A 17,582-nucleotide genomic window follows, 5' to 3' on the forward strand; every position below is an offset into this window, starting at 1 on the left:
ATATATATATATATATATATATATATATATATATATAACATCTCAGACGGGATTTTGGCACACTCCACTTTACAAAAAAACTCTAAATCTTTTAAGTTTCTCGCTGCCACTTGGCAACTCAAAGCAACAGCTCCCTCCATGGGTTTTCTATGTGACCGAGGTCTGGAGACTCCAGGATTTTAATCTGCTCCTTTTTAGTCTCTTCCTTGTTACCTAGGGGCTATGTTTTGGATCCCTGTCATGTTGGAAGACTCAGTTTTCTGGTTAACTGAAGGAGATTGTCATCCAAGATTTTATAGCTCATGGCCCTGCCTTTTTGCCTGTGGTGAAGTCATCCTGTGCCCTTAGCAGACAAACAACGAAAAGGATGTTTTTTCCACCTCTGTGCTTTACTGTGTGAATTGTGTTTTTCTGGTCATACTCAGCATGGGTCAGTGGGCCGAGTTCTATCCATCCATCCTGTCCAATCTTCTTAATAAAGAACTTTTTTTTAAAAAAAACACCAAAGCACCAAAACACAACACAATAAATCAACAACAATGATAATAATAATAATAATGATAACAGTAATGAACACACCACTCTCATTAAAAGCCAGGGAAAAAAACTGAATCCTATGGTAATGGTAATGAGACAGCCATCCCAATATGGGCATGGAGATCATGGCACAAGCTAAATTTTGGTTTCATCTGATCACAGCACCTCTTTCTCTGAATCATTTAGATTTTCATGGAAAAAAATGTTAAGACAGGGCTGCACATGTGCCTACTTGAGCAGGGGGAGCTTGCGGGTCATGCAAGATATCAGTCTATTACAGCATAGTGTGTTGCCAGCGGTGTTCTAGCTGCTTGTGGTCTGAAATGCCTTGTGATCATACAGAGCTCCACCTGTGTAGTTTTGGGCCAATCCACAATTCTCATGATGCTCCTCACATCATGAGGTAAGGTCTTGTATGGAGCTCCAGATTGAGGGCAACAGATTTTCATTTGATATTTCTTCCATTTCCTAATAATCGCACCAACAGTTCTCGCTTCTTGCTGATGGTCGTGTAGTCCATTCCAACTCTGTGCAGGTCTACATTCTTGCCCCTGAGGTCCTTTGACACTCCTTTGTTCTCTTCCATGGTGATGAAAAGGTTGAAATGGAACAAACTGATGCTGTGGACTGGTGTTCTTTATACACATAACGAGTTGAGATCACGAGTATCTGTAATTGATTGATCTGATTGATTGTAATCTGTGTACCACGTGGACACAGAGCCAATCTGTGAGAACCAGAATTTGGATGAGGTGTGGGGATCAAATATTTATTTCACCTTAAATGGTGCCATGTTAGTGAGGACAATGCTTCTGTGGGTTGAGTTAAATATGTGGGTTTCACCCATGAAAAACTTGCCACATTTTCTGTCTGTCAGACAGCTTATTCTGCTGCTGACTCCTTTTTGAGCTTCTGGTGACCCAGGTGGTGACAGTCAGGTGCAAATAGCATTTCTGGGATTAACTTGAGTGTGTTGTTCGTGCCGGAGTGACCGACACAACCACCGGTTGAAGAATGGGATACCATCCCACAGCAGTGTGTGACCAGCTGGTGAGCACAGGAGAAGGTGCCACAATGTGTTGTTGTGGCTGTGTATGGTTCTTACACATGCTACTGAGGTACCTGTTTGTTAAATGATGAAATTGTTAAATTTTCCAATATGTCTTGTTTCTTCAGACTTGTAATACTTGTAATACTATATATTACTGTGAAAATTAAATACACAGATGCGCATTCATCTGTAAGGGACTTCAGTTGCAAGTCAGTAGCCAGTCAAAGCCGTGGGAAGCTCAAAACAGCCATCAAAGGATTGAGAATAATACAAGCATCAGTTTTCAACACTGGTGTCGGGTGTCGTCACAGATGGAGGTCATTGCTTAGTCACTTCAGTAAGAAAATATTTGACTTTAAAAAGATTCTGCATAGCCTTTCTCTGGGCTATAATGTGACCATATGAAACCACATAGCTGCAGTCAAAAACTAGTGGTTGTCATGGTAAAAATAAATGAAAACACTCTGTAGAAAATTTACCAAGATAATACACAAGATTGAAAATGGTTTGATAGCTTCTTGACTTCTTGTGCCTTCATAAAAAAAAAATCTTCTTGACTCACACGCACACAGATATACATTGTAATGTCTACTGCAGGTGGTTGAAAAATTAAAGTTACTGAATGGATCTACTTCCTGTGTTTTGCTGTGAGATATATTTCGCTGTGGGGGGCTGCTGCTTTTGGCAACTCAACTATGAAAATTTGAATCTTGCGCTGTGGTCTTTTTTTATCAACCCATATGAACGCAATACTACACAGTCCATCATCAGAACACCAAATAAGGAGTAACCTTTGGAAGAATGGTATTCAAGCCCTCCAGCAGAGTTTCAGAGAAATGGAGAATCAATGTCAGTGAACTGTGTAGCTGCTCTAACAGCATGTGGTAGCCCATCACCTTACCATCATAAAGAACTTGATGTTATTTCAGTTTGTCATCTGTCTCTATATGTGTATTTACTGTGAAGAATGCACACCTTTGCTTTGAACGTAGTGAAATGTATCCCCAAATAAAGGATTTCTTAATAAATGGCCACATAGGATGTCATAAACTAGACCTTAATATGAATCTTTAGTGAGTGAAAGATAAAAAGAGTGCAGAAGAAACAGAAATATGAATAATTACAATAACCACAGAAAAAGAAGTTTGTTGGATCAGTCGAAACACAAAAATCCTAAAATTTTCTGAAAATACAAACAATGATATGGTTCATTTATTATCACTTAAATACAGCAGGTAACGTCTCAACTTCCCAAGTAGTCAAAATCAAGTGTGGCAGAATTAAATATAGTGATGTATGTTTCATCAAGTTGCATCATAAGTCACAGTAAGACCCAGTGAGGTCAGAGCTCAAATGAAACACTTTTTAAAAAAATATTCTCTCATCACACACCGAAAGTAGACAAAATATTAAAAGATTCACGGTCAGCCTGTCAGACTGACACAGAACGTTATTTTTTAAGAAGTCTCATTTGGCAAGCCAGGTGAGTCGGAGAAAACGGCACTGTCATGAGACTGCAATCTGTGCAGCAGGTTAAACATTTTGAGAGAGGAATTGGTTCATAATAATCATGTGATTTTTATGCCTGCAAAGTTCAACACTGAATTTTCTGTGTAGCACAGTGCTGATTTGGGTGATTACATAAGATTCCAAGACAAGAATATTGATTGAGCATGCAATCAGACATGATGGAAAGTTCTGATTAAAGAGGGCGACGGCTGCAAAACTTGCTCTGTGACACTGAATCAAGGCTGTAGGGTCTAGACACATTATAGCTGGATAAATCATTTTGTAAATTCACAGTATTTGCATTGCTTGTTTTCTCCAATATAATGCTTTTTTTATTGATTGTGAACTGTTGTACTTAAAAGCTCAGACTTCTGACTCACCCTAATGCTCATTTTCAGACATGGTTTGCTCCTCTTGGCTCTGTATGATGTCCATCATATGGTCATCTTAGCTCTGGCTGGAACACAGAAGCCCCAACCACCTGCTGTTCAAACCTTGTGTTTACATGGGGATGCCAATGAGAAAAGACCTAACTTAATGAGAGGGAAGGGAGCTAAACGGCATGTTTCAGGCAGAGGAGCTGCACCAAGGCCAAGTATGAGATAAATATGCATTATTTTGAAATGGGAATCATGCAAAGTAGTGATGGGATTTCCGGCTCTTTTTAGAGATCCGGCTCTTTCGGTTCGGCTCACTAAAAAGAGCCGGCTCTTTCGGCTCCGAACCGGCTCTTCAGGTTGTTTTGTTGCTTTAATTAATTTATTATTAACAATAATATAAAATTATGCACAAAAGGAATTACTAACATAAAAACAAGTGGTTTTATTTATATATGTTTATATATAAATATATGCGGTGGCCCCTAGAGACAAAACACGTACAAACTCCAAAACACATTTCTAGCATGAACTGAACTTCCAAAGCAGAGCTACTAGATCACTTAAATTACACAATTGAAAGCATCTGTGTATTGTTTGTGTATTTATACACAGGCACTCATATATATATATTCAAATAATTTAAAAAAAAGTTCATTTATCTGTTATTACCACACACCAAATCCGGTCGTTGGTACTTGCTGGCTTGTGTAGCCACAAGATAACAAAGGCTCAACACTGCGCCCAGCATCCTGGAGCACTTCTGTTGTCTTTTGTACGTGTTTTGAGTTTTTATGTGCTTCTGAGTTTTTATATGCTTCTGAGTTTTTACGTGCTTCGGAGTTTGTACGTGTTTTTATGTTTTTACGTGTTTTGGAGTTTGTACGTGTTTTTACGTGTTTTGGAGTTTGTACATGCTTCAGAGTTCGTACGTGATTTGAAGTTTGTATGTGCTTTGTCTCTAGGGGCCACCGTAAATATACTTTTATTTATTCACTCCACATAAAATGTAATAAATAAATCATATAATACAAAAATCAACTATTCACATTTCAAGTTTTAACTATTTAAATTTTCAGCTTTTTCCTTTCACAAATTTAAAGTGAAAAGAACACAAAACACTGCAAACCACAACACAATTAAATATAAATTATAATATGAAAACTAAAAGAACATGCATATTCTCTGTCATATGGACCTGCATGAATAAACTTTCTCAATCCTTTATCATCTGCAACCGAAAATAGTTGTGGATGATTACTATACCTTTCTAATGTTGTTGTCCCTGCCTCTCTTTCTCTCTCTCTGGCTCTGTTCCTGTGCTACTGAGTGTAACTACCGCCCCTCCCCCCTCTGCCCAGCGTAAAGCACAAGGCTCACGTGCAGAGTGAAGCGGAAAAAAAGTGCGAGAGAGAGGCTGAGAGAAAGAAAAAAAAAAAAAAAAAAAAAAAACCACGTGACGGCTCGCGATAAGGAGCCGGCTCGCGTCGTTCACGTCAAAGAGTCGGCTCTAAGAGCCATTTCGTTCGCGAACGACCCATCACTAATGCAAAGCTACTCTATTAGATTTTTTTAGAAAAAAAAACAAAACATGGAGCATTTGTGCAAAAAAGCATATAATACTGTTTGTATCATAGTATCACAGTTTTCTCCTTGCATACAAAATCTTGAATAATCAGGTCTTAAAGACCTCATTAAGTATCTTATTATCCTAACAGAGCACTTCATAGTTCTCTTCTTAATAATAGTTTCATTTATCATACGGGTCAAAAGCAGAGAAAAACACAATTAAACCCCAAACTAACCACAAATGAACTGCTGCACATACATAATTTGATGCTATTTGTGTGCACAGTACACTTTGATAGCATATAAATAATTAGTAGTTTAGATTTTTCCTGCCATGTTAACTGCTTGTGTTGACCTGTATGTCTGACAACAGATTAAAAAAATAAAGTCAAGCCAGTTTAATTAACCCCTGGAGAGATATTACAGAGTTTATCGACTGGAGCTGAACTGAATTAATTAAGTAACTCATATAAGTGTCATCTATGACCTGGGCTCAGGGGAATTTGAAGACCCCGCTTCCCGCTAAGTTCAAACAAGACCATTTATAATGTGTTTAACAAGAGATTTGCACATAGCTAAATTTAAATGGGATTTTTTTTACATAAATTAATGGTTGTGATCTAAGTGCACAAGCTAAGTGGCAAATTAAAATTAATTAATATGGCCTGTTAAAATTCAGGATTCATCTATTGCGTTTTGGTCAGTTTGCATTGTTATGGGTATGGAGCCTAGGTTTCTTGACTTGCGTGTCAAGAAACTAACAGCATGTAGCCCAGGAGGGATGCTGATTGGGTGGAAAACAGGAAGTGGCTACAGTGGACTCTTTTTTTAAATATATATATATATATATATATATATATATATATATATATATATATATATATATATATATAAATATTTTCGTGTCTTAAAAATGGCTAAGAAACCACCAACCGGACAAACAGGACTGTTGCTTGTAACACTGCCCCCTGGTGACAGTAAACAGCGATAACATTTAGACTGCGGTCTGTAAAAGCTATGCAGAGGTCTCATGCATACCAGTTCCCTTCACTGTGAAATTTTCTGATTTAATTTATGTGTAACAAAATTGGTCTGAAAGGCTTTGCTAACAACACCAAACTAGGTTAGGCTGCCATGGTTATGTATTCAGACTCATTCTAAACTCTGGGACCCTGCTTATGCAGTTCAACAACCCGACCATGTTCAAAAAGTCTTTTTGCTTTTGCCATCAGAAGTTCACAACAGTGTGACTACCTGACAGAAAATGACAATGAATCCACATTTATGCACAGACTTTGCCTTTTAAAGGCATGTGGTCCTAAACATTTGATCTGAAACAGCCTGTTTCAGTTTAAGCGTTGTTCTCAATAAATTGCATGCTCAAAAAATGTTTTCTCTCACTCCCATTTCTTCTTGTTGCATGTTGAAGTTCTACTTGGAACCTTGTTTAGATTCAATCATGTAAAATATGATTTTATGCCATTAAACTTTTAATCGGGACTGTATCTTTCTCTTTTTACACATCAACACACGAAACAAAAATAGCATCTATAGTGCATTTACAAAAGGGCTGCCAATTAAGTTAAATTGATCTCTAATTTGCGAGTCATAAGCCAATTTCCGCACATCCACATCAGGAGAAAAAAAAAGAAAAGAATGAAAATTAAGTACGCAGTGTGACTACACAAATAATTTCCTGTTGCTGATTTTCTTTCAGGTCTTGTTCATTTAGTCACAGTTTCCCGTAGAATTACGTAGGGGTTAAAGTGGGATTTGGCAGGTGGAGGAACTCTAAGAACAGGTGTAAAGGTGCAGCAAAAGGAAAACAATTACCTGCACTGCTACTCTGATATTCACTGCTCGATGTAGACTTAGCTAACTGAATTTTGAAAGATGACAGATCTTTCACAAGCTACACCACAAACTGAGAATAAAAGACAACATTAACCACAAACACCACAGGCTATCCTGTGCACAGTGCTTTACTGTAAACTACACAGTGATACTTTAAACTAAACTGTCTCATGCAACCTATGAATAACAAAACATTACTTCAATTTTTTTGCAAAACATTTCAAAAACAACAGTCAGTGACATATCATGTGTATATATGATTTAAAAATCCTAAAATGAATTAGGACATAACACGTAAAGTAAACATTTCCAGTTGTTAAGGTATAAATTTCCAGCTGTTAAATCCTTATCTTTGAAAATAATCTCCCTCCTCCTTCTCCTGTCCTGTCTTTCTTACATCTTTCACCATCTCTCTGTTGCATGTTAATGTTTTTTTTTCCCCGCTCCCTGGGAAATTAAGTGAGTCTACCTTTAGCCATCAGACACATTTTGGGACACATTTTGAAATTACCTGTCTTTTTAAAATAAAATAAAAAATACTCCTTTTATACTTGCACCATGAAGGCATCACAGACATAAAAAGGTAAGAAGGATCTGTTATTATTAAGCAAGTATCCATGCTATCAGCAGAAGCAAGGCCAGGCTGCAGCACAAGAAAAATAAACTCATTTGCCAGTAATACGCAATTATCTCCCAATCAGATTTAATTGCTCATTAATTGAAGACGTCAGAATGTGACTCTGGAATGATCTGTCCAGCTTTAACCTATGTCACACTGATCAGGGTTCTTTGTTCTTTTATAGCTACATTTGAATTCAGGTGCTGAAATCTAAACTAGAGAGACGCTGAGTGTGTGGACCTGAGGGCAAGGCTGACACTTGTGGAGCCTACTAATGCAACAGTCTAGACACGTATAGTTGGTGTTAACATAATAATTAAAAAATGGACAAATCGACACGTTTGATACCCTCAGGTTAAACCTAATTCTTTCCTCTTGACAATGTAAAATTTAGCATTTTTAAATTAGCCACAAATGTGCTTTGCATATTGAAAAGACAGGATTTTACAGCTGCATTTGTAAAAAACAAAAAACAAGCCAGATGGTTCTGGCTGGTAATTTGATTATCTGAAACTGACAGATGGTGTGTCTCTTATTAGATTTCCAACCTTGCAAGTTACCCAAAAATTCCCAAAAACCCTCATTAGTGTGCAGGGGTTATGCTTACACAATTTGTGCAAATAAAGATTAAATTTGAAGAAGTGCAAAGTTGCACAGGCACGTCCATCCTTCACACTTTTATGCAGTCTTGAAATGCAGAAAACTACAGTACCTGACTGGGTTGTGCTATACTCTGATGAGTTCATTTCCCATATCTGAAGAAAGGGCTGTACATCTTTAAAAAGGCACATTCAGTAAAAGTTAATAGAGCAGAACGCTTTGAATCCCTTGCTTGATTCAAGTGTCACCCAGTATAAAAAAGGACCCTGCTGTATGGCATGTGGAACATTTTCATGAAATCAAACCTCAGCCTGTAAGATAAAAAATTTCCATAGAAAGTAAATGTGCACAGCAGTAATTACAAATGCCTTAACAGCTGATAAATGTAAGAGCATGCACCTTTGATTGTCATTTATCTGCTATGTCTCTACAGAGACCCAGTGAATAAATTCTAGTACCAATAAAGACAAGTGTACGGATGGAGGAAGTTGAGAGAATGCTGCTTAAGAACTGCCAGCGCAATTTTCCTTCCTGAAGCATGCAGTATAAGAGACGACAGATGTGGGTTGGCTTTTTTAGGTAGTGCTTTGAGTTACCGGTAAGTATTGTTAAATTACAATGATCTCAATGACTGTGCCAAAATGCTGACACTGAGCCATTTTACCATGCTTTAGTTAAACATGTTAGCATGCAGACATTTGCAAAAAAAAAAAGAAAAACAAGCAATGAAAAACAAAACACTGCAGAGACTTTTGGAAGCTGTGCAGATAGTTATCCTAAGGAGAAAAAAAAAAAGAAGAAACACAACATAGCTAAATTTATAATTGATCAATATCTAGTGATTGTGAATGTCAGTGTTTACAGGTAAAAAAAAAAAAATTTATTTGCTGGTGCTACTGCATGTATTTAGACTAATTTACACCATGGAACCCTACTCTTTAAAAACTGTCACAGGTTTAACTCTCTTTGCCAGATTTAAGTGTTAAACACTTAAATTGTGCCAGTTTTTAGAGCATGTGTAGTGCTACCTTGTGTGAGTACAGAACAGGAAGTCACTGGGTTGGTTGCTGCTAACGGATTTGCAGTAGTTTCTGTTAGCTAACTAGTGACATAACCAAGAACAGAGTATATATATATATATATATATATATATATATATATATATATATAAATGACTAAATGACTACAGACCCGTGGCTCTGACATCTGTGGTCATGAAGTCATTTGAGCGCCTAGTTCTCTCCCATCTCAAGACCCTCACGGCCCCCCTCCTGGACCCCCTGCAGTTTGCATACAGAGCCAACAGGTCTGTAGATGACGCCATCAACATGGCCCTACACTTCATCCTGCAGCATCTGGACTCCCCAGGAACCTACGCCAGGATCCTGTTTGTGGACTTCAGCTCTGCCTTCAACACCATCCTTCCAGACCATCTCCGAGGCAAGCTTTCCCAGATGAATGTGCCTGATCCCATCTGCCGGTGGATCACTGACTTCCTGACGGACAGGAAGCAGCATGTGAGGCTGGGAAAGAATGTCTCGGACTCTCGGACCATCAGCACCGGCTCCCTTCAGGGCTGTGTTCTTTCTCCTCTGCTCTTCTTCCTGTATACCAACTGCTGCACCTCCACCCACCAGTCTGTCAAGCTAATCAAGTTTGCAGATGACACCATTGTTATTGGACTCATCTCGGACGGGGATGAGTCTGCCTACAGGAGGGAGGTTGAACGTCTGGTGTCTTGGTGCAGCCACAACAACCTGGTGCTGAATGCCCAGAAGACAGTGGAGATTATTGTGGACTTCAGGAAGCACACAGCCCCACTCCCCCCCATCATCCTGACTGACACCCCCATCACCTCTGTGGACTCATTCCGCTTCCTGGGTACCACCATCACTCAGGACCTGAAGTGGGAGCCCACCATCACCTCCGTCATCAAGAAAGCCCAGAAGAGGATGTACTTCCTGAGGCAGCTGAAGAAATTCAACCTGCCAACACGGACGATGATGCAATTCTACACCGCAATCATCGAGTCCATCCTCACCTCCTCCATCACCGTGTGGTACGCTGGAGCCACTATCAGGGACAAACAGAGACTGCAGCGTGTTATGCGCTCTGCTGAGAAGGTGATTGGCTGTAGACTCCCATCTTTGCAGGACCTGTACACCTCCAGGACACTGCGGCGTGCAGCTCGGATCTCAGCTGACCCTTCTCACCCTGGACACAGTCTGTTTGACCTGCTCCCCTCAGGCAGGAGGCTCCGGTCCATTCGCACCAGAACCTCTCGCCACCAGAACCCCTCTGCTGTTGGACACATGAACAATAAACGTACGACTGTTCCCACCACTAACACATGACCCTACGCTGTGTTCACTGCATCATTCCATGTTTTGGCACTGATCACCACCTGCACTCATGTATATATCTTTCCACGTAGCACTTTTAATTCTTATTCTTACTTTTATTTTTTCATGTCTATTTAAGCGCAATTTATGACAGTATGTTTGCACTGAAGCACCGCAGCAATTTCCTAATGTTGTAAACCTGCTCAACATTTGGCAATAAAACCCTTTCTGATTCTGATATATTCTCCATGGAGAAGGAGGCTAGAGGGAAAAAAAAATCCATGAATCCACATGGTAGGATTTGTAAAGAATTTATTCGTAAATCAGGGTGGAAAATAAGTATTTGGTCAATAACAAAAATACAACTCAATACTTTGTAACATAACCTTTGTTGGCAATAACAGAGGTCAAACGTTTACTATAGGTCTTTACCAGGTTTGCACACACAGTAGCTGGTATTTTGGCCCATTCCTCCATGCAGATCTTCTCGAGAGCAGTGATGTTTTGGGGCTGTCGCCGAGCAACACGGACTTTCAACTCCCGCCACAGATTTTCTATGGGGTTGAGGTCTGGAGACTGGCTAGGCCACTCCAGGACTTTCAGATGCTTCTTACGGAGCCACTCCTTTGTTGCCCGGGCGGTGTGTTTTGGATCATTGTCATGTTGGAAGACCCAGCCTCGTTTCATCTTCAAAGTTCTCACTGATGGAAGGAGGTTTTGGCTCAAAATCTCACGATACATGGCCCCATTCATTCTGTCCTTAACACGGATCAGTCGTCCTGTCCCCTTGGCAGAAAAACAGCCCCATAGCATGATGTTTCCACCCCCATGCTTCACAGTAGGTATGGTGTTCTTGGGATGCAACTCAGTATTCTTCTTCCTCCAAACACGACGAGTTGAGTTTATACCAAAAAGTTCTACTTTGGTTTCATCTGACCACATGACATTCTCCCAATCCTCTGCTGTATCATCCATGTGCTCTCTGGCAAACTTCAGACGGGCCTGGACATGCACTGGCTTCAGCAGCGGAACACGTCTGGCACTGCGGGATTTGATTCCCTGCCGTTGTAGTGTGTTACTGATGGTGACCTTTGTTATTGTGGTCCCAGCTCTCTGCTGGTCATTCACCAGGTCCCCCCGTGTGGTTCTGGGATCTTTGCTCACCGTTCTCATGATCATTTTGACCCCACGGGATGAGATCTTGCGTGGAGCCCCAGATCGAGGGAGATTATCAGTGGTCTTGTATGTCTTCCATTTTCTGATGATTGCTCCCACAGTTGATTTTTTCACACCAAGCTGCTTGCCTATTGTAGATTCACTCTTCCCAGTCTGGTGCAGGTCTACAATACTTTTCCTGGTGTCCTTCGAAAGCTCTTTGGTCTTGGCCATGGCGGAGTTTGGAGTCTGACTGTTTGAGGCTGTGGACAGGTGTCTTTTATACAGATGATGAGTTCAAACAGGTGCCATTCATACAGGTAACGAGTGGGGGACAGAAAAGCTTCTTACAGAAGACGTTACAGGTCTGTGAGAGCCAGAGATTTTCCTTGTTTGAGGTGACCAAATACTTATTTTCCACCCTGATTTACGAATAAATTCTTTATAAATCCTACCATGTGAATTCATGGATTTTTTTTTCACATTCTGTCTCTCACAGTTGAAGTGTACCTCTGGTGCAAATTACTGACCTCTGTCATCGTTTTAGGTGGGGGAACTTGCACAATCGGTGGCTGACTAAATACTTTTTTGCCCCACTGTAAGCCAGACTAATTACTTATAAGGAAGATAAACAACATAAGGAAAAACATAAAGTAGAGATGTGTTTCTGTTAGAGGAATTAACTTGTGGAATAGTTATGACAGTGATTTAAAAAGGTGTAGTTCATTTTCCTTATTAAAAAACATGTTTAAAAATAGAGCATTGGAAGAATATATAAATCAAGAATGAAAAGAGTAATAATAATAATACTGAAAAGTTTTTTTTGTTTTTGTTTTGTTTTGTTTGTTTTGGGGTTTTTTTTGCTTTGCTTTGTTTTATTCTTTGCTTCGAGCCCTGTGTACAGGAGCTGCATGCTAAAAGATCTTTTGTTAAAAGGGTTGGCGTTGAACAGTACATATCCACGCTGAGCGGTGAAAAATGAGTTTAGGAGCCACACACTGTTAAAAGAAATTGCTTTTACAAGATATTTCACTTGTGGACTATAGAAGAAGAGCTTCAATACCTTCAATACCATATATAATGAAAAGGTCACCACCTTAAGTATTTGCCACAAAGATAAATGACTTCAACAAAATAACTCTGCTCATATCTGTAGTCATAACAGATTTTAATTAATCATCAATTAATAATTATATCAAGTAAAAAAGATGTACCTTTGCTGCTTGAAGATTTCCGATATACCCAACATTGTTACATTTTTACATTGAAGGTAAAAAATGAGTCCTTAACGTCCAGAAAAATTATTTGAGTTAGACTTTAATTCAGCAAATGTACGGTGGGAGTGCATTAGTCATTCTCTTCACTCAAGGTTAACACTCATCACTTCTTTATACAGCTTGTGGAGTGAAGCACTTGAGGAATTATTGTATAGATTTTTTGTGTTAAGCCACATGCAATGATATAAAAGTTTAATTATTTTAACAATTTCATCTGCCAGTCTTCCGCTGCCATAATGCTCAAGGCAAAATGCAAACTACTTCAAATCTGCTTGGGTTGCATCAGTCCATTGTACTTATTGATTTTGCTATGCATAGTTCGTCCCTGATCTTACACGGCTGAGTTTCTTTCAGAGGTATACCTCTTTCATGGTATTTTTTATGGTATTATGCCATAATTATTCAGTATTGTGTCTGCCAGAAGTGTCTGAAAGGCTTATTACTCATTGAAAGTATCCTGACAGGATTTATAATCACAATCACAAGGTGAAACTTAAGTTTGAGTAACAGCTCTTTTAAAATTACAATGACAAACCGTTTCAACCTTTTCGGAACGAAAGCACACCTTTTTTTTCTGTCACATTGTTAAATTATTATTAAGTTATTCAGGCAGGACTGAGGTTGATTAAATAACACAATACTCATTTGAAAACTTTGCTCTGTAAATTGCCACTGGCATTGTAGCCATGGCCAGAGGCTAAAGTGGGAAGTAAAGCAGGGGGAAATCACTCGTATTTAAATAAATTACATATTACTTTGTACTTTGAACTCCATTAGATTTGTTTTCTTTGTCTTCAGGCAGTGGTCAGGTCAGGCTGTACTATTTAAGAAGGTGCTAAATGAGATATGAGCCCACTTTTCTAATCCTAGCCAGATAACTAGAGTAAAGCCGCCCAAACTAAAGACCATCCTCAAGTTAAATCCAAATGGATGGCACCATTAATGTCACAACTTCCCTGGACAGGCCAGTATCCCCATTACTGTACATTACTACCACAATACTGAAAACTACCCAGCAGATCTCTTGTGCTCTAAATAACATTGAACTCTGCCTTCCATCACGACATGGAGCATGTCATGTAGATATCCAGTCTCTACATTACACATAAGCTTTACTTTTCCAGTTTATGAAATGCAACTTGCTGTACAAACCATTACCTTTAAAAAAAATCTGTCATTTTCATCTCCCCTTTTTCACTTCCTCAACTTTCTCCATCACACATGCACCCACTGCACTGCGAGCAGGCAGATTGTGTTTGTTGATATTTGCTGAGCTGTTTGAAATGTTGTGTTCGAAATTGCCTGACACTTTAGAAAAAAGAATTCTGTTTATGCTCACTCACCTTCTGTACTTACATAGCTACATGCTGGAGAGAGGTATGGCAAGTGAATGCTCCACTGACATCAGCAAGGGTGAATGCAAAGCATGAATAAATAAAGAAAATTAATTAAAGGTGCCAGGAAGCTGTTTTGAATTGTTCTGACCCCTTTAACCTGTAATCCTTTATTAAGGAAGAAATGATCAGTGGAAGTGCTGAGTGATGTATGAAACCTAATTGGAAAAAAGTACTTCTCTTTGAGGTTTAATATACATTTCACTATTGAAGTGAGAATGAGAGAGCAAGACAGAGAGACATGTGCTCATCAAATAATATCATCAAGTGAATATTATTTAGGAATAACCCCCGTTTCTGCAGTTCAGCTTCGTGCCAGTTAAAATCTTCATAGTCAATCTGCAGGAGTGGAATAAGATGCATTTATAAAGAAAAAAAACAAAATAGTTAACACATGGTTTAAATTCGCCCTTGCATCATTTCTAGTGATGCTGAAATGTGTAAATCTACCAAGCAAACTCTAGCTTGAAAAACCTCAGGCAGCAATTCCACAGCTGGTTCCCCCGTGAATCACTGGTGGAGCAATCCAATATCGGTGCCCGTGTCCTTAGACAATGAGGCAGAGTGATGGAGACAGTTACAGAGAGTCTCCATCACTCTGTAACCGTTCAGGTGCTACAAAATCTGACAACCTGAACAGTTACATTGAAGTCTCCAAACTCCAAGCAGACAGTGTCTCTATATAAGTCTCTGTGACTGTTTTCATTTTCCCAAGACACAAATGCACTAAAGAGCTTTCATTGTGGGTGGGAATGCAATAAAGAGAGTTTTCAGGCTTCAAATAAACAAAGAAGTGATGGCAGAGCTGTGTAGCCTTGGAGCTAACATTTTTAATGTTTCTCATACAACATTTAGGACTTTAAAGGACATTCCATAATCAGTACTGGAATATTTTCACCACTGTCAATTTTTCATGATCAGAAAAAAAATGGAAGAGTTAACTTGAAAGACTGAAAAACAACTTATTTGACTGAATAGCTTTATTTTCTCTCAGAAATGCCAATTTACTCATGTTGATACAAGTTAGTCATTTTCAGTGCTTTCACACTTGCCATAAAGTGAGTGATCTGACACCAGCTGTGATGCACATTAAATTAATGATTTTGCTAAATAAACCTGGATTGGGTCACAATGAGCAGTTGCAGCAGTGCCAGAAATATTATGATCAATTTAGTCAGACTTGGCATAAACCAACTTTCTGATTCTTATTAGATGTTGCATTTTAAGACATGTTTTAAAGGGTTTGCTTCCCACATCCCCTAAGTAGTTTCCAGATAATGATATTCTCTATCTTATTGCTCTCTAGCGGGCTCTATGGGTTTAATTATACAGATTCACAGTGAAATAAGAAGCTGCTCCATAGTGATAACTGGCACCACTGACTGAATACCAAAGACTGGTCTTAATCTAATGACCTAATTCAGTAAACAAACCATTTTGTTCCAGCATTGAAGAGGTGTCCCATTTTTATTCCATGCGTTACTTGTATGTAAAAAACTATACATTAAATTAATGTAGTTTTAAAAATGAGTAGCTCTATTTCAGGTGAGAGTCATGGATTATACATTTCTATAATATGACATCCTCCACTAAAATTCAGTTTCCAAACCAGAAAGCCCTTGGGGTTGTACTCAAGCTCGCTTTCTCTGATTCTAGTCTATTTAAACAGTAGTGTAATGTCAGCCCCATTTTCTGCTTTCTGTTATCGTTTTAGGTGCCAAGGACACACATTTATAAAAATATGAGAAGCCATGGGGGAATGTAGAGCTGCTAAAACATGTTGATACATGTTGTGTAAGGAGTGTGTGAGTTTCGTAATCATGAAAGTTTATCTAGAAAATGTTTTTGTCATGGTCCTCCAGCCCTCCTCTGCATCTCTGCTGTTTTCTCTCTCTCCTCACTGGCATGATTGTGTGGTCTGTTTTGTGTTGTAAGCACGTGTTCTTACCTCACAGGGTGAGATCGTTCTGGGATCTCCGCCCTCCCCCAGTGCACACCTGAAGCAATCAACCCCGCCTGTTCGTCATCTACTGGCTTCTGAGAGCAAACCTTCAGTCTTGGCCCGAGAGTTGAACTAATGGTCGTAGCGAAACCTCCTCCGAGCTGCCTGCTTTCCTGTTGTTACTTCAATAAATACTTACTCGTCTTCTCCTTTGCACAGAAGCCCTGGCGTTTATATCTGGGAGAGGGAAATTGTGTGCGAGAGATCTGTGGAGGAGAGTCTGGTCCTGTGTCCTTAAAATGGTTTTACTTTGTTTCTGTAATTTCAAAATTTATGGTGTCAAAAAAAGTAAAAGAAAAAATAAAAAGGCCTCCAATATCCAAATTAAGTTAGGTATAAGAAAGAGAAACTTAACTCTTATAATAGGTTCCAGTGGAGTATTTACTAAGGTATAGCTGGGTCACTTATTTATTCTAATGATGTTGACTTAAAGACGCTCTCAACAGAGAACACGGTGCTGAACCCCCACACCCATTATTATAATAGTCGATCATCTTCTCTCTTATTAAAACACACACACACTGGTGCTGTCTGCTATGGTGACTCACTCCATCTCTTTTCTGTGTGGTAGCGCTGATGAGCTCAATGCAGTCTTTGAAGAGATGACACACCACGTCTGATATATAAAGGGCTTTAATGGCTAATCAAGCAGGAAGGTACTTTATCTGAGCTTTACATGCACAGCCTCAGAACTGGATATGACTTCATGCTGCAGGGCTCTCGGTCACGATGGCTCCGAGATTTCCATGAATTTATTCTGTGCTTGTTGTTTGACATTTTTGTTTGCAGGCAAAATGAAAAGGATAAGCACACCCCCAAACAAAAGTAACTGACAACAGGAAGACAGCCCATGACAGGTAGAGGAGGCAGTCTGGAGCCAGCGTCAGACACTGAGATTGCATAACAAGTTGGTTTCAGTATCAAATTTTTGAACCAACAGATTTGTTCAGAAATGTGTTTTTGTTTTGTTTGTCTGCTTATTTATTGTAATTCCTCTTATTGTTGTCATGATGTAAAGTAGTGGCACCAGGTCACCAGGTCAAGCTTGCCAACATTTGGCAAGTTTGAGTTATCATCCTGCAGGTGAAGCTGATGACAAAATTGAATATTTAGTGATAAACCAGAGCAGTGGGAAAAAACCCTATGATTACTTGTTTATTAGCTTTTACATATTTGCATAAATTCATGTATCATTTTAGACTTACCTTTCATTGCCCCTGTTGTCATTTGTGCCCTTGATGTTGGAATGCTTTCAGACATGTTTTGTTGGATGCGCTAACAAATTGATTGAGTGAT

The sequence above is a fragment of the Copadichromis virginalis genome, linkage group LG6 (genome assembly GCF_057382275.1).
Source record: "Copadichromis virginalis isolate Kocher_CV1m ecotype Utaka linkage group LG6, C_Virginalis_male_GT1.1, whole genome shotgun sequence".
Classification (NCBI taxonomy): Eukaryota; Metazoa; Chordata; class Actinopteri; order Cichliformes; family Cichlidae; genus Copadichromis; species Copadichromis virginalis.